Source organism: Lathyrus oleraceus, chromosome 2 (genome assembly GCF_024323335.1).
Source record: "Lathyrus oleraceus cultivar Zhongwan6 chromosome 2, CAAS_Psat_ZW6_1.0, whole genome shotgun sequence".
Classification (NCBI taxonomy): Eukaryota; Viridiplantae; Streptophyta; class Magnoliopsida; order Fabales; family Fabaceae; genus Lathyrus; species Lathyrus oleraceus.
The window spans coordinates 422,671,462-422,697,665 of NC_066580.1; positions in this window are offsets into that span (position 1 = coordinate 422,671,462).

Sequence of the window (26,204 nt, forward strand, 5' to 3'; positions counted from 1 at the left end):
GATTTTGTTCGTACTTTTCCCTTTTCCTGTGGAAATAATAAAAGTGCGGTGGCGACTCTGGTTTTATTGACGTTAAGCTTATCCATAACTTAATGGTCATGAATTTACCGCTACAAAAATTAAGTGGCGACACTGCTGGGGAGTAGTCCTCAGTGGGTTTAGCCTACTTTTTTATGTGTATATATTTGTATATTCGATGCTTGTATATTTGTTTGTGTGATATGATCTGCTTGTTGTGCTTGGTGATCTCTGAGTGGTGAGATAAGTTCTAACCTGAACTTGAGTGCAATTAAGATAGAAGGATGGTATAGTCATGTTCGACTTGTGTGGAGTAGTCCTTAACAAGCTGGCTTGAGACCCATCTACCCAGTGGAAACCCTTTTGGAGCTATTGATGTCACACAAGTTATTTGTGGTTTGACATTACTTTCTTTGATTTGGGGTCCGAGAAGTTGAGGACCGTAGAACATTTGACCCAACTTGGCCTATTTAGGACGTAGTGCGGAGACTGTTCAGGTGTAGACTTGATAATAGTTATTATGCGATACTACACTTAGACGAGTTTCTCTTGAGAATACTATGGGTTGATGAGTCAGTCATCCTAACCTATAATATCCGATGGATGGGATTAAGACTCTGTGAACTTTTTAGAACATGATCTACAGATTTTATCCTTAGTACACTCCTTTGGGATGGTTCTTAACCTGACTCCATGCTCGTGACTCACAACAAACCCTTGATTCTTGGTTGATCCAATCAAGTCTTGTCAATATCAATGGAACTTGGGTGTTGATAAGGTGAAAATCATAATCCACAAAAATGGATGATTGATCTTGACAATGACTTGATTCATCCCTTGACCTTTGTTTGTTTGCCTTGTGTCTCACCCTTATTTATGATTGTTGCATTCATGCATTCATGCACATCATAACATTCATCACACGAAAAGTAACTTCAAGGAACTGAGGTTTTATTTGCAAATATTTTCATACCATGGATTATGGACGAAGGAACATTAATAAGTACAGTTTCAGATGTCCCGACTTGAAGGAGCTAGGGAAGCTATCATCTTTTGTATTAGATCCTTTGGACTTCAAGCAACATCATGGGAAACTTCTATTTGTATTGTCTACTGATGTGGTTGAAGGACTTCTGAGTGTGTTGGTTCAGTTTTATGATCCTCTCTACCGTTGCTTCACTTTTCCCGATTATCAGCTCGTGCCTACATTAGACGAGTATGCCCATCTCTTGGGAATACCCGTTTCTGACAAGGTGCCTTTTAGTGGATTGGAGGAGATTCCCAGATCTCATCTTATAGCTGAAGCTCTTCATCTGAAGAAGTCTGAGATTGAGGCTCATTGGGTGAAGAAAGGAGGAATGTTTGGGTTGACTTTTAAGTTCCTTATTGGGAAAGCTATTGCCTTTGCTCAAGCCAGTAGTATGGATGCTTTTGAAGCCATCTTTGTGTTGCTCATCTATGGTTTGGCTTTGTTCCCTAACATTGACGGTTTTATTGATATTAACGCCATTAGAATATTCTTGGTTGGGAATCTTGTGCCTACTCTGTTAGGTATATGTACTTCTCTTTGCATTTATGGAATTCTAAAGGTGGTGGAACTATTGTATTCTGTGTTCCTCTTCTATACAAGTGGTTTATTTTTCACTTGCCTCAGACGCCTGGTTTTGTGGAGAACAAACAATGCCTACGGTGGTCTCAGAGACTTATGTCTCTCACTAATAATGATATAGTTTGGTATGACTCTGCCCTGAGTGGCTTGGATATTATTGATAGTTGTGGTGAATTCTCTAATGTGCCTCTCATTGGTACACAAGGAGGAATTAACTACAACCCTGCTTTGGATCGTCGTCAACTTAGGTTCCCCTTGAGAGACAAGCCTAATAACACTCAATTAGAAGGTATTTTCTATGAAGAGGCTAAAGATCCCCAACATTTGAAGAAGAAGATGATACATGCTTGGCATAACGTGCATAGGAAAGGAAGATCCGAGCTTGGTCCACGCAACTGTGTAGCTTTGGAAGCTTACACTACTTGGGTGAAGAAGAGAGCTTTGGACTTGAAGATGTCGTATGCTTGTGAGAGACCTATGTCTATGGTTGTGGTTGAACCATTAAGTCTCCCTAACCAAGATGTAGAGGAGTTGAAAGACGCACTTGCCAAGATGAAACAAGAAAAGGATGTGTGGGAAGAGCGGTTCCATGCTTTGAGCCGAAAGCATGAGGAGTTGCAGCTTGAGTCTAAGGACACAGATGCGCTTATTGAACTTCTTGAAAACCGAGCAGTGAAGAGACAGAGAGATCTAGAGGGTCCATCTTGCTCTAGTATGCCTCAGCCTTCCGGTGCTTGGAAGAAGATTGTTGACCTGCTTGTCCTTGAGAAGGCTCAGATGAAGACTTCTTTTGAGTCCGAGATTTGACGCATCCGAAGGAAGTACGCGCCAACAACTAGATCATCTGACACGGTTGTTAAGGGATCCTTAGGATGATTAGTTTCCTTTTCCCTTGTATTTATATTTTGGTTTCTGAAACTGTACTTAGTGTAATCCTTCCAAAATTTATATGAATAAAAGATATTTTTTTATGGTCAAATCAAATTGTTACTATTATTTAATATTTGAAAATATAACTTTGTATGTTCCTTGAAATTGAAAAAAAACAAAAAAAATATTGTATTTCATACATCATTTGCATAAATAGGTTTTCTTCCGCTAGATGTTTTATCGGTTATTCTTCTGTGCTTCAGCCAAGCTAAATCATCGATACAACACTCGCGCCAATCAACCGAGAATCATGGAGCATTTGGGGTAAGAGAACCGAGAATTGAAGGATGAGATTGCTCGTCTAACTGCTATGATGGAGTCTGTTCTAGCTGCTCATAATCAGTCTTCTCCAACTCCTGCAACTCCTCCTCCCCAGAGGACTGTCATCTTAAAGGTTGCTACTTCAACCGTGCCCATTGCTGGTACTCAGTCTGACCCGACTATGCCTTCCGGATTCCTGTGGGGAATACCACCGAATTTCATGCTTGAAGGGTTTGCATCCATATTCGCTTCTATGCCGGCATCTAGCCCGATCATGTCCGTTCCGCCTCCAGTTGTTCACACTCTGTCTCGTGTTGAGGACACCATCTATCATTCAGATTCGTCTGAGGGCCCCGATGTTTATGAGAAGATGGATGAGATGAAGGTTCAGTTCCCTGAGCTGCGAAAGGAATTGAAGACGTTGAGAGGAAAGGAATTGTTCGGTAAGAGTGTTGCTGAACTTTGCTTAGTGCCAAATGTCAAGATCCCGATGAAGTTCAAAGTCCTTGACTTTGAAAAGTATAAGGGAAATACTTGCCCACTTTGCCATCTTGTCATGAATGCCAGGAAAATGTCAACGCAAACTGATAATGATCAGTTATTAATTCACTACTTCCAAGACATTCTGATTGGTGCCGCTTTGAGGTGGTACATGGGGCTAGATAGTTCAAGTGTTCTCACATTTAATGATTTGGGTGAAGCATTTGTGAAGCAGTATAAGTATAATGTGGACATGGAGCTTGATAGAGACCAACTAAGGTCTATGTCTCAGAATGACAAAGAGACATTCAAAGAGTACGCCCAGAGGTGGAGAGAGCTTGCTGCTCAAATCAATCCTCCATCGGAAGAGAAAGAGATGACCAAGGTTTTCCTTAAGACCCGGAGTTCGTTTTATTACGAACGCATGATTTCTAGTGCCCCCAATGATTTTACCGAAATGGTAAACATGTGAATGAGGTTAGAGGAAGGAGTCCGAGTGGGACGTATGTCTAAAGAAGAGATGTCATCGAGCAAGAAGTATGGAAGCAGTTTTGTCAGAAAGAAGGAAGGTGAAACTAATGTAGTGTCAGTAGGGAGGCAGAGGAAGCCTCATGTCAAAAGAAATCCGCAACCATGTCAGCATCATCACCAGGTTTCATCAGTTATTCCAGTATTTTCTAACAATCAATCAATGCCAGTTCAAGCACAACGTCAACAACAGCCGCAACAAAGAACCAACAACTACAACAACAACACCAATAATCAACAACAACAACAGAATTTCGAGAGGAAAAAGGTCTCTTTCGACCCTATTCCTATGTCATACGCCGATTTGTATCCATATTTGGTTCTCAAGAACCTACTCCAACCAAGGAATTCGCCGCAAATTCTAGAACCACTTCCATGGTGGTATAAGCCAGAACTCCGTCGCACCTTTCATCAAGGAGCTCCCGGTCATGATATCGAATTTTTTTACCCATTGAAGTATGAGGTCCAGAAGCTAGTGAAAAGTGGGATGGTGTCCTTCGAGGACCGTGCGCCGAATGTAAAAGATAACACATTGCCCGCTCATGGTAATTCCTCTATTAATATGGTAGATGGTTGTCCAGGAAGTTTCCGAGTGTTCGATGTGCGACGTATTCGTCGATCCATGGTAGAAATGCATAAGACCTTGTGTACCATCAGTGATTGTGAGCACGACCATGATGGTTGTGCAATTTGCAGTGTAAACCCCCATGGTTGTTTGATCGTCAAGAGAGGTATCCAGAAGTTGATGGATGAGAATGTAATTCAGATTCAACAGTCTAGGGATATAGATGATGTGAATGTTATAGTACCAGTATTTAAGACCCCTGAGCGGGTAGTGATTCAATTTAATAGTTGCAACAATAACAATGTCAACAGATCGGTATCGCCGTTAGTGATACGGGTAGCGGGCCCCATCCCGTATGCTTCCGATAGAGCTATTCCTTACCAGTATAATGCTACCATGATAGAGAATGGTCAAGAGGTTTCGTTGCCTACGACCAATTCTGTTGTAAACATTGCCGATATTGCAAAGGTGACCCGTAGCAGTCGTGTGTTTGGTCCAGTCTTTCCAAAGGATGTAAAAGAGGATGTAGTAAGTAAGAAGGTTAAGGTACCTGCAGTGAACCCTTTAGTGCTCCAATGTGTCAGTCTGGTGAATCCAACAAATTGAAGCCTAATGATGATGATGAAGTACTAAGATTAATCAACAAAAGTGAATTTAATATGGTGGAGCAGCAACTCCAAACTCCTTCGAAAATTTTAGTGTTGTCTCTGCTCATGAATTCTGAAGCGCACAGAGAAGAACTGCAAAGAGTGTTAGATCAAGCTTACGTCGAGCATGATGTAACTGTGGATCAATTTGGCCACATTGTGGCTAACATCACTTCCTGCAACAACTTGAGCTTTTGTGATGAAGAACTTCCCGAGGAAGGTAGAAATCACAATCTGGCACTACATATATCAATGAACTTTAAGGAGGATGCATTGTCAAATGTGTTGGTTGATACCGGTTCTTCTTTGAATGTACTCCCCAAATCAACTTTGTCCAGATTATCCTATCAGGGCACCCCGATGAGGTATAGCGGCGTGATTGTCAAGGCATTTGATGGTTCTCACAGGACTGTTATAGGAGAAGTGGACCTTCCAGTAAAGATAGGTCCGAATGATTTTCAGATTACTTTTCAAGTAATGGATATCTACCCGGCCTATAGCTGCTTCTTGGGAAGGCCATGGATCCATGAGGCTGGAGTTGTGACATCTACCCTACATCAGAAACTGAAATTTGTGAAGAATGGTAAGCTTGTCATTGTGGGTGGAGAGAAAGCGTTGTTGGTAAGCCATCTGTCATCTTTTTCATATGTTGAAGCTGAAGAGGAGGTTGGAACTTCGTTCCAAGCTCTATCTATTGCTGAAGTGAAAAAAACTAGGGCACCCATGTATTCTTTCAAAGATGCACAGAAAATTGTTGAAGAAGGCAATACTGATCAGTGAGGTCGTATGGTAGAGGTCGCCGAGAACAAGAATAGAGCCAGTTTGGGATTCCAGCGAGGGCTGTCTAATGTTTAAGCTGAAGATATGCAACAGAGTTTCCGTAACGGAGGGTTCATCCATGGTAATGAACAACACTCAGCTGTTATGATCGAGGGTGATAAAGATGAGGACTGCGCCAATTTTGTGACCCATGGAAAGGCTTGCAACAATTGGGTTGTTGTTGATGTTCCTGTTATTGTCCATCGCTCTAAGTAATTCGTCTTTTCATTATTTTGAGAAAATCCTTCTCCTATGCCTAAGGGAGAAGTGAACATTGTTGGGCATTTTTCAATTTTTATCATCAATAAAATGCAATTCTATTCATCTACATTTATGATCTTTTCTTTTTACTTTTTGCTTTTCTGAAAATGGTAATCACATAAAACATGATTAAATAAATAACAAATTGTCCATCAGCATAATATTTGGTCAAAATTCACTTCTCTAAAATCAAAATATCAAATCATTATGCAGGTTGGTTTCTAAGCCCATTGAATACAATGATCCTACTCTTTCTCCAAACTTTGAATTCCCTGTGTTTGAGGCAAAGGAGAAAAGTGATGAAGAAGTGTCTAATGAATTGTCTCATCTACTTGAGCACGAGGGAAAAGCCATTTAGCCATTCGAAGAGCAGATTGAGTTAGTCAACTTGGGTTCCGAAGATAATGTGAAGGAAGTCAAGATTGGGTCTCAACTGTGTCCCGAGGTTAAGAAGGGGTTGATTGATCTTCTTAAAGAGTATTCTGATGTGTTTGCCTGGTCCTATCAAGACATGCCTGGTTTGGATTATGAAATTGTGGAGCATAGATTGCCATTGAAGCCATAATGCCCGTCAGTCAAGCAGAACTTGAGAAGGACTCATCCTGATATGGCAGTAAAGATCAAAGAAGAAGTGCAAAAGCAGATCGATGTCAGTTTCCTTGTTATCATTGAGTATCCGCAATGGGTGGCCAATATTGTGCCTGTTCCGAAGAAGGATGGAAAAGTCCGCATGTGTGTCGATTATAAAGATTTGAACAAAGCTAGTCCAAAAGATGATTTTCCTCGGCCACACATTGACATATTGGTAGATAATACAGCTAAATTCAAAGTCTTTTCGTTGATGGACGGATTTTCCGGTTATAATCAGATTAAAATGGCACCCAAAGATATGATGCATAAAGAGATATGACTACTCTTTTTTCATGATATGATGCATAAAGAGATCGAAGTCTATGTTGATGATATGATTGCTAAATCTAGGGATGAAGAAGAACATGTTGAGCATTTGTTGAAGCTATTCCAGCATATGAGGAAGTACAAACTCTGTTTGAATCCCAATAAGTGTACTTTTGGTGTTCATTCTGGTAAGTTGTTGGGCTTTATTGTCAGTGAGAAGGGTATTGAAGTTAATCCCTCCAAGGTCAAAGCAATACAAGAAATGCCTACGCCTAAAACTGAGAAGCAAGTCAGAGGTTTGCTCAGCCGCTTGAATTATATCTCAAGATTCATATCGCATATGACTGCCACATGTGCGCCTATATTCAAGCTTCTTCGGAAGGATCAGTCTTGTGATTGGACCGAAGATTGCCAGAAATCTTTTGATAGTATCAAAGAATATCTTCTTGAGCCTCCGATTCTGTCTCCTCCTGTTGAAGGAAGACCATTGATCATGTATTTGATTGTGCTTGATGAAAGTATGGGTTGCATTCTGGGTCAGCAAGATTAAACTAGGAAGAAAGAATATGAAATTTACTACCTCAATAAGAAATTCAACGACTGTGAGACTCGGCATTCTATGCTTGAAAAAACTTGTTGCGCATTGTCTTGGGCTGCTAAGCGTCCGCGTCAGTATATGTTGAATCATACTACTTGGTTGATATCCAAAATGGATCCAATCAAGTATATTTTCGAGAAGCCTGCTTTAACTGGGAGAATTTCCCGTTGGCAAATGTTGTTATCTGAGTATGATATTGAATACCAGTCTCAAAAAGCTATCAAAGGTAGTGTCTTGGTCGACCATTTGGCTCACCAACCGATTGAAGTCTGTTAGTCAGTACAATATGATTTTCCTGACGAAGAGATCTTGTACTTGAAAATGAAAGATTGTGATGAACCATTGCTTGAAGAAGGGCCATAACCTGGTTCCCGTTGGGGCATGGTATTTGATGGAGCTGTTAATCAGTATGGTAATGGTATTGGGGCAGTGGTTATTACTCCTCAAGGCACTCATTTTCCGTTTACAGCTAGATTAGTTTTCAAGTGTACAAATAATATGGCTGAGTATGAAGCTTGCATTATGGGGCTTGAAGAGGCCATTAATCTCAGAATCAAATATCTTGACGTCTATGGGGATTCGACTTTGGTTGTGAATTAAATAACAGGTGAATGAGAGACGAATCAACCCGGTTTGATACCATACAGAGATTATGCGAGGAGGATTTCAACTTTCTTTACAAAGGTTGAATTTCATCATATCCCTCGAGATGAAAATCGGATGGCAGATGCTCTTGCAACGTTGGCTTCAATGATTATGGTAAAATTCTGGAATGAAGTTTCTAATTTGACTGTGATGCGTCTTGATAGGCCAACTCATGTGTTTGCTGTTGAAGAGATCAAAGATGAGAAGCCATGGTATGATGATATCAAGTGTTTTCTCCAAAGTCAGATTTACCCGCTCGGGGCATCTTTGAAAGATAAGAAGAGCTTGAGGAGATTAGTTTGCAACTTCTACCTGAATGGTGGTGTGCTGTACAAGAGAAACTTCTTGTGTCGAAGATCTTTTCTTCCCCAGTTGAGTTCGACTCCGTATTTCCTCAGTGAAATCTCCATTTCCTGTTAGGTTCAAGCATTTCAGCTTTGTTCTGATTTACTTGTTTCCCCTGCAGATTTTTCCTTTTATCCCCGACTGAGTCTTTCCATTGATTTATTTTCATGGAATCCCTCGTGTCCCCCAGCAGTTTTAAGTCGTGGCCTAGCCTACGCACAACCTTTTATTCCCCAGAGTCTTTGTCTCCCTAGTGAGTTTTCCTTATGGAATGCATTATACTCCTGTGGACTTTCAGTCTCTCTAGATTCTTCTCCTTTGTGGCAATATTTTCCCTACAGAGAATATTTTTAGCATTCATATCATATGCATCATGAGGTCTCTCAGGGACTAAAATTTGTTTCTATATGTTGTTATTTAAGTCCATTCTACTGAGTCGATACAAAGGTTTTAACCTTCATCTCCTCAGTTAGAACGTCCTTAAATAGGGGCAGTTGTAAGACCCCAATTTTGACCCTAAGATCCCTCATGATATCTCATCATATGCATTAGCATTGGGATCACACCTTGGCATACTCCTTACCCCTCATTCATTGGGTTTGCATTGGGAGAGATCACCAAGCACATTTGATTGTATCATACTTTTTTTTTCATTATTTACTAACAAAAATACCAAAAATATGTCAATGTATAGTTTGTTGCTTTTGCAGGTAGTGTGTGTACTCACCTATGCTCTATCAAGCTTATATCTAGGGTTTGGGACCCTCAATGTAAGGATATAAATCAAGAAATGGTTCATATTGGCTCTGAGTATCATATATGGATCCTCATGTTCTTCACATTATATTTTGATCAAGACATCATCAAGAGTTTGGAGTTGGTTTGCCTTGGAAACCCTAATTCATCTGGGTATCTTGTGTGACTTCTTCAACAAGTTTCTTCAATAATTGATCAAATATTTCAATGGATACTTCACATTAAATCATATTATGCATATATGATCCTCCATGGGTCCCAAAATTCAAGATAATGTCAAACTAGCAAGTTGGTTCATGGTGGTTGATAAGAGAAAGTCAACTGGTCAAAACTGGGGTTCCCTAGACCCTATCTCTTACACTTTTTGTCATATGAAAATGATTCCATGAGAAATGTTACTCTAAATGACATTCCAAACAACTTTCATGTTGAATTCTAGATCTAGGTTTTCTTGAAAAGTCATTTTTATGGTGAAAGATTACAGGTCATTTTGTCTGAACCCTAGTTTGGAGGTCAACTTCTCAAGACCATAACTTGATTAATTTGTATGAGATTAAATTCATTCAAATTCCATGATCAAATCAAATATGTCCACTTCAACTTTGATGTTTGGATGAAGTGCAAATTCAACTTTCAAATGCATGTTCCAAGAGGAAATATTATTGGTCATTTTGGGCCAATACAATTGAACAAGTGATTTTCCTCAACTTCTAAAATGCATAACTCCTTCATGCCAAATTCAAATTCACTCAAATTTATGACCAAATTGAGGAGGTTTGAAATATCTACAACTTTGATGAAGGAACGTTTCTCATTTGAAGTCCATAGAAATAGTTATTCAAGGTGGAAGAAGTGAACATTTGACTTGGGACTTAGAAAATTTTCAAATATGTTTGATTTCCCAAACTTCCACCTCAAAATTCATCATTATCCAAGCTTCAAATGAAAAAGTGTTCAACATTAAAGTTGTTCCCCTTGATCTCACCTTTCCAAAAAGTCAGAAATAATGTTATTTGGCCAAAGTATGAGGGACTTACGGATGGGTGTAAGTTAAAGAACCATTTGGATAATTTCAACTTCCATTTTTCATAAACATTTGCATGGACTTCTAACATGATTTCAACATGATGCACATTGAATTTTGGATCAGATCACATAATCTCATGGGCCTAGTGCACGACCATGAATCCATGCAAGGGAGTATTTCAAAATTTTCAAAAATTGGAAGTGTGTGAAAATCAATCTCATGGCCTATAAATAAGACCCTCATTGCTCAGAATTGAGGACCTCATGCCCAAGCTTTGAACCTGCAATCATAAACCCTCACCATTAAAGGATAAACTTGAGGATTTTCTTTGAAAATCGAGTTTCAATTCTCCATCTATTTTGAGATTGAAAATCCAAGAGTCCATCCCTCTCCTTGATCCATTTCACTTCCATAAAGCATCTGAAGCAAGACCAAGCATAATTGAAAGCAAGATCATGCCAATCTGAAGCTCCATTGAAGGTGATTTTTCAAAATTTTCATCTCTTCGATTCTCCCTCACATCTCCACCATTATTGTTGTTTGTTGGTTGTTTGAAGTCCAATCAATGTAGGCAAGAAGATTGAGTTGCTTTGAGGTCAAATCGAAGCAACTCAGCTCATAATCCTCAAAATTCAAATCCCTGTATCTTTTTATATACTTGGAATTGGACAAAATTGAGACCACATTCGAGCTCATGAGCATTTTTTCTTTAAATCCATGTCTTGCTTTTTCATTTTGGTGATGGTTGATGGTGGACCAGCCCGGTGAGGTCCACCGGAGAAAAAGACCGGAGCCCTAGCTTCGGTGATGTGTTGTCATGTATCTCAGCCACATGATCCAACTGATTTGTTCTAATCTCGTGCGTTGCTTTTGATTACCACGTGTGTGGGATAGTTGACTGAAGCACATGTGGAACGCACTTTTCCATCCATCTGACCTGCCACCTCAATTAATGAGGGAGATCAGATGGCTCTCCTTTTTTTGAATTTCTGAATATTTCATTTAATTGCTTATTTTTAATTAATTCATATTAATTTCATTTTTAATCCAAAAAATATGGGACTTTCACCAAAATATTTCAAATATTTTCCTCTTTCATTTTCTGAATTAAAATTATTTTTTGGATTAATTTTGATATTTTCCATGAATTAATTATTTTTGTGCATATATTTAATTGTTTAAAAATACTTTTGACCTTTCAAAAATTATGAAATTCTTTGTCCAAGGTCCTTTGACCTTATTTGACCCATGATAAATCTCTTGGCCATTTATTTGGTGTTTTGAAGAGGTTTTAGGTTTTTGGTCAAACATAATTTAATTTAAATGTATTTTAATTTTATTTTTAATTGATTAATTGTGTAGAAATTATGTTAAACCATTTTTATTGACTTGTGAAGTTTGACTATGTGTTTGGGTCTTGGTCAAGGTTGATTTGACTTTTGTTGGATTAAAATCATTGGATTTAGGGGTTTGATGAAATATACATTTCATCTCCCAAAATGAATGAATGATTTTAATTTGGTAAAAGCCCTCCCATGACCAATTTGTGTTTGTATCATTTCCCCTCCCTCTTCATCTTCAATCCCATTCTATCCTATCCCTTCCATTGACCAAAGAAGTCTCAATATCCTAAGGCTAATTGGTTCATCAATAGTTTCATGTTAGATGAACCAATACAAGTATGGATGAGATTAGGTCCATCCTTTGATCATTTTCTTTTTGTGTGTGGTATGTTTTAGGAGTATGGTTCATTATACCATATATCTAACATGCATTAACACCAAAATTTCTATTGCCCGACCTCAGATAGAATTGTTCATGAAACATTCTCTCTAAGTGACTCCAATTATGTAAGGAATGTGGAGGGAATGTAGTGAGCCATGTGAAGGCATTTTTAGTCAAAGAATTTGGAAAATATTTCATCCTCGAATTCTCATTGTTCCTCATATCGTCTACCTCAATTAGGTATTGAATGATATGCTCGGCAGTCAATTCGCTTGTATTGCTTACAAACATGGTGAATTTGGGAAATTTCCAGTCCCTAGGGAGTTTGGATTGCAGTACATGTTCTTATAGGGTAGATAGAAAATTTGGCCGGTGTAGGCCTATATTGAGGTTGTTATGACTAGGATGTTTTCTACCATATGGGCTAAATTATTTTTCCCTCTAAGGTTGTTTTGTTGAGCATTTATGTCCACTTCCTCTGCATATTTGTTTTTGTTTAACAACGCCACTCTCAGATTCTTTTGACCTATATATTCTCCGTCCTCTCTATGCGTGGGACGTTCTATGGTTTAAAATCCCAATTACAGTTGCCCTTGGTTAATGGGGGCCGCCCTATTTTTAGGTGTTTCCACTGGCATGGAATTTGAGATTTAAGGAGTGGTCGTGCTTAAGCCTGAGGAGCGCCAAAGAAATCGGCTACTCGACCTATTTGGTTGGATAATAATTCATAACTTTTGTGAGTGTTATGAATCATGGGATTGAACACCGTACAAATATATTGGGTGAACATGTTAACTATATCGTGCTTACTCTCAACCATTTGTTGCCTCATAGACATGAAAGATGTGATATTTATAGTCGACATCACTTGGGGGGTATAACCTAAACCCCCTGGTGGTGGCGCCGTTTGACTAGGATGATTTATGGTCGAATCTGAATCAGGATACAAATTATAGGGTGAGGCGGTACCTCTAACACTCGAGGCCAAAGAGGGAGGGGATTGGTTGTAACACTCGAGACCAAAAAGGGCGGAAGTGGTCGACCGAATTCACATTGGAATGAGAGGATCCTGAGACTGCGTGGATATGGAACTACATTGTTGAAGGAATTCTTATAAGGGTTTATTGGTATTACCTATACCAACAAGATGCATCTTCTTTTCGGTAGCCTAAAATATAAGAACTCCATAGTTAAGTGTGCTTGACTTGTGTCGCATCGCGCGAAAAACCGGCGGGAAAAGAAAGAAACAACAGAGCCGCCACCGAGCGTTATTTATCCCAAAAGAGGGAAAGGAAACGCTCAGAGTAAACCTAGGAAAGAACATGGTCTCGCGACCAAAGAGGATGGGTTCGGGAGTCGGTTATGCGAAGGGAAGGTATTAGCACCCCTACGCATCCGTAGTACTCTACGGGATCCACGCACACTAGAAAGGAGAATTGGTTGCTAAACACTGCTCAAATATTCACACACACTGGCTGAAAGAAACGAAAGAGACTGACCGAAACTGGACTCGGCAGGATGTCGCATCCTGGGCCTACTTAGTCTATCAGGCATAGACATCAGAGTCAAAGTAGTTCGGACTAGGGAAACGACACATGCTCGCTAGGATATCGCATCCTATGCATACGTATCTTCTCGGACGAGAGAAGAATCAGAGCGTTCGTAGCTCGGCTGACACGCACACAACTAAATAAACAAACACACAAGGGTGGCAAAGGCAAACGTGGAGCCCGACCGCCAATCACTGGACTTATGTCAGCATCCGAACCTAAACACACGCACACTGGAACCTAACTGCCACTCGATGGACTTACATCAGCTTCCAAGCACACAACAACACAACAAGTTGATAGGGAGTCGGGGACTCGAGCCTATAACTGTCAAGCACACACAAACAGACAGACAGCAAATGCTAAGGAGTCACAGACTCGAGCCTAGCAAAGGTCAGACAACACACACAAAAGAAAGAAAAGGCGCCCGGAGAGATCAGCTCAATCTCCTGCCTACATACTTCATCTGGTATGAAGATCAGGGCGATGTAGTTCCCCTACGCAGGGATAAAGGACTAGCCTAACCAGATAACAGAGGGAGACACAACTCTAGGGAGACTACGACTCGAGCCTAGATGTTGTCATGCAAAATCAACCCTAAGTTAAGGTTTCTAGCTAAATGGCACGAGGGCCAACCTATCCTAAGTATGGCTCACACAGGAAGCAAGCCACACACACTTAACTTGCACAGGAAGCAAGCCAAGCAAAACCTAACTTGCACAGGAAGCAAGTCTAAACTAATCCTAACTTGCACAGGAAGCAAGTCAAACTATCCTAACTTGCACAGGAAGCAAGTCAAACTATCCTAACTTGCACAGGAAGCAAGTCAAACTATCCTAACTTGCACAGATAGCACACGCTATACACAAACAAGTGGCTCAAACAAGGGTTAGGTTTTAGTCGAGGGGTCATATCAACCTCAACAAACAAACCTCTGGAACTGGGTGAATGTTGCTCTTAACCTTGCCATTGAGGGGCTAAGGTGAAGCAGATGAAAGGATGAAGTGAGGATGAGACCTCACAGCTCTTATCCCTGGCCTGGGAGAGCTCAAGACAAGAATGTGTGGGTTCAGAAAGTGGGAACCCTTCTACACATTTAAAACTGACTCAACTGTGCAATTGCACAAGATCTTGGGTTTGTATCTGCAATGCATCAACACAGTGGTGTGAGCAAAGCAGATGACACACTGAATAGTGGGGGATAGATTGCATATCCCTACCTTCCACCAATTGCCTCTTCACTTAGGAGGTCTTTGACTCTATGCAAGGACAAAAGTAAACAGTCACAAACATTGCCTCTTAAGGAGGACTTCAGACAGTTGCCTGGCCAAGTAACAGGCCAGGTCTTCCAGACTACATGAAGACAAAGAGACATACCTCAATGCAAATTGCTTATACAAGCAAAGCAAAGCAAAAGTTCACAAGGAACTAAAAGCAACTAAAGTACCTGAAATCAGTCAAGCACAGTTAGTATACAAGTCAGAGTTAAATCAAAATGAAACAGACATCAACCAGTCAACACAAGCAAGTGAATGTGCAAGGCACAAGGCTTAAGGCATGTGAGCCAAGCCACCTACAAAACAAACAAGTTAGACAATGATATTCAAGCAAGCTCAATCAAATTGTAATGATCTCTTTGAAGCATTTGTAGCTTAACCTGAAAACATAAGCTCAAAAGTGAGTACCAGGACCACTAGGGCAAGCCTAGGGTCAAAAATAAATGAGAAAGTCAAAACAGCAAGGGATATCCAATCAAAGTCAAGTTTAAACATTCAAGAAACAAACTCAATTGGGTTCACATTCATATCCATCACTATCATCATTTCATGAACCATTTAGGTCAAAGTATGGCAAACAGAAGCTCATAGAAGTCAACAGCAAGACTTGCATCAAAACCAATCTCAAACATTTCCAAAAATCATTAAATAAATCATGATCAATCATAACCCACAGCATGGTAAGCATGTCAAATTTCATCTCATTTGGACAAGTGGAAGGCGGTCAATGAAAATCTTAAAGTCAAAGCCATTTTGAACATGCTCAAAGAAGTCAACCAAACATGCATCAACTTAGAAAATTCATAAATCAGTGATAGCATATGATAAATGAATGGGACTAAAACCATGGCAAAGATGAGGATGTCTAGTTATCTCATGTAAAATTTCATGTCCATCCAATAAAGTATGAGAATTCCACAAATGAAATGGGAACATGTGTCACACAAAGTCAATATTTGACCAAGCAGGGGAGAAAATCTCAAACAATTAGGAAAATGCCTCAAATAATTCCAGGAAAATTCACATGTAAACTAGACATACAAGAGTAGGTTCATGCAAAAAATCAGATCAATTGGAGGTCAAGAAGTATGGTAATGAAAATCATGAAGTTGGGCATCAATGGTGTGACACAAATTGTCACACCCTAATTCAAAAATTCATAACTCACAAACCACAAATGATAAATTCACAAACTTTACACCAAAATCACCACGAGTGTGTCTAGTTTAAGCACAAAAAATTTGGGAGCCATTGGATACATTCTCATCATTTCACAAATGTTTTGGCAAAGTGTACAAGAATTTGGTCACATGTCACAAACCCTAGCACCATTTAAAATTCGACCATGAAAAAATTCTGGAAAATATATGACAAAAAACTAGAGATCAAGATGGACACAACACAAAAAATCCCATTAAATTTGGATTAAAAATGAACAAGTTATGATTTTTGTAAGTTTGAGTGATTAAATGAAATAAAAATTGAAAATTAAATGGATTAATGGAATAAATAAAGAAACAATGGGGGGGGGTCAACGCCCCGGTCAACGCGCCCAGTAGCAGCGCTCCTTTTTAAATATATATTTTAGAAGGCATTTAATAATTGAATTGGCATCGCGCCCCAGTGGTAAAACACTTGGTATTTGAAGCAAAGGTCTGGGGTTCGAATCCCCCTCGCCCCAGACCTTTTGACATTTATTTAATAGGCTTTGCTACAGTAAAAAACAGAAAATCCAGCATTCATATTGCAGTAGTATTCATATTGCAGAGAAAAAAAAACTACAGTAGCAGCTTCAACAACTACAAACCCAGGTTGAATTTTTTTTTGCTTCGAAATTAAAAAAATAAAAACACCAATATGTGCATCTAAACATGCTCAAACCTAAACCAAACTCCATATTCACTAAATCAAACTAAACAAAAAGAAATAAGCAAAAACAAGTTTGGATGTGAAACTTCAACTCAACATAACTTGCTAAATACTAAACCATTTTCAACCATTCAAAGCTCATAATGATCAGGGAAAGGAGATCTACAAAGTGTGTATCATGATTTTGGGAGAGGTGAGAGTCGAAATTTTACTGAGTTGGAAGAGCAGTGCTGATTCGGTTGTTATTCGGCCATGTTAACGCGAAACAGGTGCTTTAAAACCCTCCTAATGATGAATGGTGAAGATGCTTGGTTCAAAACAACTTGCAATGGCTTAAAATTTGGACTGGTTTTTGAAAATGCACAAAATGAAGCTTTTTTAGAATGAGATGTTTTTTGTGTTTTTTTGCTGCAACTAAGGTCTTCTATTGACAGAAAATGATGCTTTGGTCTGCTGTTTGATGTTGCTTTTGGCAAGGCAAAGCTTGGTCTTTTGGAAGTTTTTTTTTGACAGGTTTTGGAAAAAAATGCCAAGAAGAATATGAATGAATGAAGTTCTGTTGTGTATGGTTGCTTCTAGTCTTCACTTGACAGAAAAAAAATGATATAAAATCTTTTTGCTAAGAGATACAAAGCATGGCTCATGGATAGTATGGATAGGTATGGTTGCAAATTGTACTTTTTCTCCAAAATCAAGCAAGCAAGCATGGCCTTTGTTTTGCTGGTTTTTTAGGCTGCAAATGAGGCTTCAAATGACAGAAAATGATGCATAATGCTGCTGTCCTTTTGAGGTACAAGGCATGGTATGAAGTAGCATGGTTTAGCATGATGAAAGTGTCCTTTTTTTGCAAATTCCAAGCAACTAAGCAATGATTCACATGTGCTGCATAATTTGAGCTTGCAAACACACTTAAAATGATATTTATGAGCTGTCCCAATTGGCCAAATGTTGAAAAAATGCTTGAGTCAAAAAGTCAACTCTTGGTCAAACTTTGAATTTAAATGAAAAAGGTCCAAAAATGCCATTTTGATTGGTAAGGTTTTAGGTCATGAAATTTATATTTTTGGAAAGAGGATGAAAAATGTGGTTTGTAGGAAAAAACCCCACCAAATTTGGCCAAACGGTTTGGGAGATATGGCCCTTTGAAGTTCAAGATTTTCTAAAATCGATTCGATCATAACTTGCCGACCATACATGGGAATTGAGAGTTCTAGGACTTTTTGGAAATGGGAGAACAAGATCTTCAACTTTCATGTTGGGCAAAAATTCATTTGAGGCTTGTATCAAAATGTAAGTTTGAGGATCAAAACTTTCCATTTTTGGTAAGTTTCAGTTACAGGCCCAGTTTCCGTTTTGGGAAATTCATGATCTGGCTTCAAATTCTTCCATGATGGTGTTTGGCATGATATATGATGACTATTTGGACATGAATGAACTCCCACAAACCAATTCCAATCATCAAATCTCTGATTAAATGGACAGTTGACCAACAGTTGACTATTAGGGTTTTTGTCTGATTATGCATTGACTGATGAATTCCAAACCCTAATTCCTTGAGAATTTGACTTCAAATGATGTCCCAAGTTGTATGAACTCTTGATTGTTGACCATGGTGCCCAAATTCCACAAGAATGACCACCATCCACTGCTTTGACTGACAGTTGACTTTTCTATGGTTTTTGACTGTCTGGGCATGAACTGCTGACCTCTGAGCCCTTAACCCTTGACATGAACACTTCAAATAGACCTCCAAACCATGTGAACTTGTTGGACAAACCCCAAGGCCTTGATTCAATGAGAAATTCCTTTGCTTGCTTGGTTGACTGATCAGGAGATTAGTTTGACCTAATTCTTGACTGCTTGCACTTGAGGCAACTGAGGAACAATGCAAATGCTATGCAATGGATCATGACATGCTATGACCTAATATGAAAATGTATGTATAATGATAGGTGCAAATTTGAGGTGCTACAGCTGCCCCTATTCAATCAGCTGGGAACCCGAATGGATGATAGCGATGGCTGTCAGACTTTCAGGGTAAACAGGGATTGAATACCAAAGAACCGTAGAATTTGCACAGACTGGATATAATACAAAAGAACCACGTCATTTACCGATGACAAACTGCATGACAGCTTCAGAAAAGCAAAACCATTTACCGATGGTTGAGGAACTGGAATCTTGATATTTACTGATATCAACTTCAGCACGACCATTTACCGATGGCGGCTGGGGAAAACAAACTTCTGGAAAACAAAAACCATTTACCGATGGTTAGAACTTGATATTTACCGATATCAACTTCAGCACGACCATTTACCGATGGCTGCTGGAAAAACGAATTGATGTAAAAGGGAAGCAAGACCATTTATCGATGGTGGCTTCGAAGAAACTTGACATTTACCGATGTCAACTCAGCAAGACCATTTACCGATGGCTGCTGCAACTGGGGATCCGATATTTACCGATATCGAAGAAAACGGGGCCATTTACCGATGGCATCTCCACTTGGGGGAGGAACAAAATCCTTGTGGTGATACCAGACGAGACGTTTACCGACGACTTCTGGGGATCTTGATTTCACGACCAGACATTTACCGATGACTGGGATGAGACTCGACGTTTACCGACATCGAAAGATGATGTTTACCGACATCAAAAGAAACGACCAGACATTTACCGATGACTGGGAATGAGAAATTTATTGGGGAGATACAAATATTTGCAACTGGAAACCAGATGGGACATTTACAGATGACTCTACTGGGGATTTCTAGTTGGGGATTATCAGACATTTACCGATGACTGAAAGAAAGACTCGATGTTTACCGACACCGAAGCAATGGCGTTTACCGACACCATAAAAATGACCAGACATTTACTGATGACTGGGTGGAGACTCGATGTTTACAGACATCGAAAGATGATGTTTACCGACATCAAAAATGACCAGACATTTACCGATGACTGGAGTGAGACTCGATGTTTACAGACACCGAAACAATGGTGTTTACCGACACAAAAAATGACCAGACATTTACTGATGACTGGGTGAATACTTGATGTTTACCGACATCGAAAGATGATGTTTACCGACATCAAAAAAGAGAAGACACACGCGGGTGTTGACATGACACTTACTGGTATCACAAAGAACAAAATCTGGGATGTGTTGAAGCAAGGCTGATCACTTGCTGGGGGTCTCACTGAGGAGAAACAAACTTTCTGTCACCATCGGGTGAGGAAATAAACCTCTGTGGGGAATAAATAATTCTGAATGCTGTCAAGAGCAACTGTAGCAGTCTTGCTGTGCTGAAGTCGAATGAAATGATCCGCCTCTGCCGGGGATACGGTCTGATGAAGCTTAACACATGAATGCATATGTTTGAATTTTTCTATGGCGTAATGCTCCATATTGAATGGAAATGCTACGCAATTTTTGAGGATGCAATGATCACTATATGCAAAATGCAAATGAACCCTGGCTAGGGAGCCGAAATGATCAGATACTCCAACTCTGTGGGGAGACTCCTCTTGGGGAACTACTCTGCGGGGAACTCTGCTTGAGGAATGGTAAAGCGACTTCACACTCATGTTGAAGAATAGCACTGCTGCTGGGGAAAGGTAAACTCCGCTAGGGTATATCCTTCAGTCCACAGGTAGGATAAATGCTGGAGATAACCTTAATGAACCCGCCTCACTCGGGGAGGAAATGGCAAATACAGGCCTGTTGGGGATAGGCAATCCTTAGACCTGTTGGGGAATAGAAGGCACTATCCACGGGTGTCTCTACAGGGGAACATAGCTATGACAGCTTCCAAGCTTGCTTGGGGAAAATATCTGTTGAGGGAACGTCCTCACAGATGCCAATCTGAAAAAATAGCACAAAAAAATGCCCCCAGGGGATACACGGACAAGATACGCTCAAGTGTCCTCAACATTCAAAATGATTTTCAAATGTTTTATCTTTCTGCACGTTATTGTATAGCCTCCATGTTCTTATATGCAATGCTTATCAAGAATTCGGACATTTTTGCAAACAAAACAGTAAAAATAAAAACAAGAGCTATTTATCTGAATAACAATTTTTATTGATTGAAAATGTGCCTGAAGAGGCAAAATACATTGGGAAGCAATTCCTAGAAAGAGGTAATTGCGCATAAAAGGAAAAATCTATCCTAATGGCAATGTGAACACGGCATCCACTATTTCCCAATTCTGTTATAACCCACAGATCATCAGTTTTCCTCCCAACTCCTTGCTTTCTGAGAAGAATGACTGGACGGATTACATCTTTCGAGATGGCAGACGACAAAGCTTGATGAAGTACAGATAACTCAGACTGTAGTCTTCGCTTTAATCCCTTATTTTTGCCTGGATCGCCCTTTCGGGTTTTCAATCCACCGGGATACCCATTTTTGCCTAAGCCGCCCTTGCGGGTTTTCGACTTACCGGGTGTACAAATTCTTTTCATTTTATCCCTAATTTTTGCCCGAACCTTTTCTTTCTGTTTTTTTTGGTTCGCCGGGATGCCCCCTTTTTTTGCCTGGACTCTCTTATTCTTTTGTCCAGCGGGTCAATTTATGCGAAGTATTTTTTGACTACATCTGAGTTGACAGGAGATGGAAAATCTTCACCATCCATAGTTGTAAGCATCAAGGCTCCACCGGAGAAGACCTTCTTCACAACATACGGACCTTCATAATTAGGAGTCCATTTGCCCCTGTTATCTGTACCGGGAGGGAGGATCCTCTTCAAAACTAGATCACCGACTTGATAGCTTCGAGGACGCACTTTCTGATCAAAGGCTCGCTTCATCCTTCTCTGATACAACTGTCCATGACATACAGCTGCTAGTCGTCTCTCCTCGATAAGGCTCAACTCGTTAAACCTTGTTCGAATCCACTCGGCTTCGTCCAGCTTGACATCCAATGAAACTCTCAGAGAAGGAATCTCCACTTCAACAGGTAGGACAGCTTCCATACCATACACAAGGGAGTAAGGGTTGCCCCGGTCGACGTACGTACTGAGGTACGGTACCCATGCAAAGCGAAAGGCAGCATTTCATGCCAATCCTTGTACGTAACGACCATCTTCTGCACAATCTTCTTGATATTCTTGTTCGCCGCTTCTACAGCACCATTCATCTTCGGTCTGTAAGGAGAAGAATTGTGATGTTCAATTTTGAAATCTTTACAAAGCTCTTTCATCATCTTGTTATTGAGGTTTGAACCATTGTCTGTGATGATTCTCTCAGGAACTCCATAACGACATATGATTTCTTTCTTGATGAACCGGGTAACCACTTGTTTGGTAACATTAGCATAGGAAGCTGCTTCCACCCACTTGGTAAAATAGTCAATCGCAACCAGGATGAAGCGATGTCCATTCGAAGCAGTAGGCTCAATCTTCCCAATCATATCAATGCCCCACATGGCAAACGGCCAAGGCGAATTCATGATATTCAGAGGGCTTGGGGGTACGTGCACCTTATCAGCATAGATTTGACACTTATGGCACTTCCGAGCATACTTGTAACAATCGGATTCCATAGTCATCCAGTAATAACCCGCTCTCAACAATTTCTTAGCCATTGCATGTCCGCCGGCATGGGTACCGAAGGAACCTTCATGAACTTCTTGCATTAACATGTCTGCTTCGTGTCTATCCACGCATCTGAGCAAGACCATGTCAAAGTTCCTTTTGTATAGCACATCATCCTGATTCAAATAGAAGCTTCCAGCTAGCCTCCTCAGGGTTTTCTTGTCGTTCTTCGACGCACCTTCAGGATACTCCTGAGTCTTGAGGAAGTTCTTGATGTCATAATACCACGGCTTCTCATCACCCACAACAGACTCGGCTGCAAACACATACGCAGGCCTCTCCAGTCGATTCACCGCAACATGCGGCACATGATTCCACCAATGAACTTTGATCATAGACGACAAAGTAGCCAAGGCATCAGCCATCTGATTCTCGTCCCGGGGGACATGATACAACTTCACTTTCTTGAAGAACGTCAGTATTCTTCTGGTGTAATCTCTATACGGAATCAGATGCGGTTGATTCGTATTCCAATCTCCATTGACTTGATTGATCACTAGAGCTGAATCTCCAAATATGTCAAGTGTTTTGATTCTCAGATCAATGGCTTCTTCTATCCCCATGATACAAGCCTCATACTCAGCTTCGTTGTTGGTGACGTCAAACGTCAGTCTGGCAGAAAAAGGTATATGAGCACCTTTGGGATTGATCAACACTGCCCCAACACCGTTACCATTCATATTCACAGCCCCATCAAACATCAGTGTCCATTTGTCATCCGGGTCCGGTCCTTCCTCGACAAGAGGCTCTTCGCAATCTTTCATCTTAAGATACATGATGTCCTCATCAGGGAATTCAAACATCATAGGCTGATAATCTTCAATCGGTTGTTCGGCGAGATAGTCTGACAGAATACTACCTTTGATGGCTTTCTGCGACGTGTACTAAATATCATACTCCGTTAAGATCATCTGCCAACGGGCAACACGTCCGGTTAGAGCTGGCTTCTCAAAGATGTACTTTACTGGATCCATCTTAGAAATCAACAAGGTAGTATGGTTCAACATATACTGCCTCAGTCGGCGAGCAGCCCAGGCCAAAGCACAGCAAGTTTTCTCGAGCAGTGAATATCTTGTTTCACAGTCGGTAAACTTTTTGCTAAGGTAGTATATGGCATGCTCTTTTCGACCAGACTCGTCATGCTGTCCCAATACACACCCCATCGAGTTCTCAGTGATTGAAAGGTACATGATCAGTGGTCTCCCAGGAACTGGAGGAATCAGGATTGGAGGTTTCTGTAAATACTCTTTAATCTTGTCAAAAGCTTTCTGACAGTCGTCGTTCCACGTGATCGCTTGATTCTTTCTAAGCAGTTTGAAGATTGGTTCACATGTAGCAGTTAGATGAGATATGAACCTTGCAATGTAGTTCAACCTCCCTAAAAACCCACGGACTTGCTTCTCCGTTTTCGGTTCAGGCATCTCTTGAATAGCTTTGACTTTAGCTGGATCAACCTCAATCCCTTTCTCACTGACAATGAAGCCTAAGAGCTTCCCGGATCTCACTCCAAACGTACACTTGTTCGGATTCAACCTCAGCTTGAACTTTCTCAACCGGTCAAACAGCTTCTGCAAATTAACCAGGTGCTCCTCTTCTGTCTGCGACTTCGCAATCATATCGTCTACGTACACTTCAATTTCTTTGTGCATCATGTCATGAAAAAGAGTCGTCATAGCCCTCTGATAGGTAGCACCGGCATTCTTCAGCCCAAATGGCATCACCTTATAGCAGAACGTGCCCCAAGGTGTAATGAATGTCGTCTTTTCCATGTCCTCTGGCGCCATCTTGATCTGATTATATCCGGAGAAACCATCCATGAAAGAGAATACCGAGGATTGAGCCGTGTTATCAACCAATACATCAATGTGAGGTAATGGGAAATCATCTTTCGGACTCGCTCTATTCAAATCCCGGTAATCGACACACATTCTGACTTTTCCATCCTTCTTCGGCACAGGAACAATGTTGGCCACCCACGGTGGATAACTGGTGACAGCCAGAAAAACCCGCGTCCCACTGCTTCTGAACCTCTTCCTTGATCTTAGTTGCCATGTCAGGACTCGTTCTACGAAGCTTCTGCTTGACCGAAGGACATCCTTCCCTAAGAGGTAATCGATGCATCACAATATCTGTATCTAGCCCAGGCATGTCTTGATACGACCAGGCGAACACTTCCACATATTCTCTCAGCATCTCAATCAGCCTCCTCTTGACAGAGTCCTCTAAAGCAGCCCCAATCTTGATCTCTCTTTTGTCGTCCTCAGTACCCAAATTAATAGTTTCCAACTCCTCCTGATGAGGTTGGATGACCCTTTCCTCCTGCTTCAGTAATCTGGCCAATTCTGCAGGGAGTTCACAGTCTTCCTCACTCTCCTCTTCAGCTTGGTAGATGGGATTGTCGAAATCATACTGAGCCATAACAGGACTGTTCATAGTGAATGCCATAAGATCGCTTCTGCATGTTTGATGCTTTGTTTTAGAAAAAGAGTTCAAAAAGTCACAGAAAAAAACAAAAACATTGCCATTTTTATTGTTTTGAAAAAAAGTGAAAACAGAAAACAGAAAGACAGGGATCACAAAATTTGTTCAAAAAATGTCCTTCATTAATGATAATCATTAAAACATGATGAGGCCCTACAAAAATGAATCACTACGCCTTGGGCAGAACGTAGGATTTTCATGCAAAATGACAAAACAACAGAAAATTACTCTGTCAGAAGAGTAACTTGAACCACTTCTTCAGCCGTCCAGTTGTTGATAGACCCCCCTGGTGCACACGGGCGAACCCAGTTGTCCAAATCACAATCGCTGCCACAGTCTTCAATACCGGTTGCGGAGACGTCACCATGATTCATCAGCCCAGCGCTGGTAAAGGTACTCGGACCCGCTTGACCATTCTGCTCTGCTCGGAGAGGCTCATAACCAACACCATATTTGTCTTCTTTAACCGGCAAATCCACCATCTTGCCCCAGCCTTCAGTTTTGCCAGAATCAACAACCTCCTTAGCCTGTTTGTAAGAAGTGATTGAAGCACCCGGCTTCCTCTGCTCAGCGTACGCCACTTTCTCAAGAGCCACAGTCTCAAATGCCTGGCATAAGGTTTCGTGGATCTCGCCATCCACCTCAACATATTTGAACGAGGATAGATGACTCACCAGAATCTCTTCTTCACCGCACACAGTCACAATCTGACCATTCCAGACATACTTGAGCTTTTGATGGAGAGTCGACGAGACTGCCCCTGCTGCATGAATCCATGGACGCCCCAACAAACAACTGTAGGCAGGCTGGATGTCCATAACATAGAAGATGATATCAAAAACCTCAGGACCTATCTTCACAGGAAAGTAACCTCCCCACACACAGAACGTTTGGATCCGTCGAAAGCACGAACGATCAGGTCACTGGGATTAAGCACAAACCCTTCCGCATCAATCTTCCTCAGAATCTGCTTAGGCAACACATTCACGACGACCCGGTGTCTACCAATACATGAGACAACACTGCCCCCTTGCACTCCATGGTAATGTGCAAGGCTTTGTTATGGTTTCGCCCTTCAGGCGGTAAGTCCAAGTTGGTGAAACCCACACCATGCCTGGTGCTCACATTGGCCATCACACCCTCCAGTTGATTGACAGAAATCTCCTGTGGCACGTAAGCCAGATTCAACATCTTCAGCAAGGCATTACGGTGTGCCTCAGAGCACATCAACAGTGAAAGTATAGAAATCTTGGACGGAGTCTGATTCAACTGGTCTACAATCTTGTAGTCACTCTTCTTGATTATCTTCATG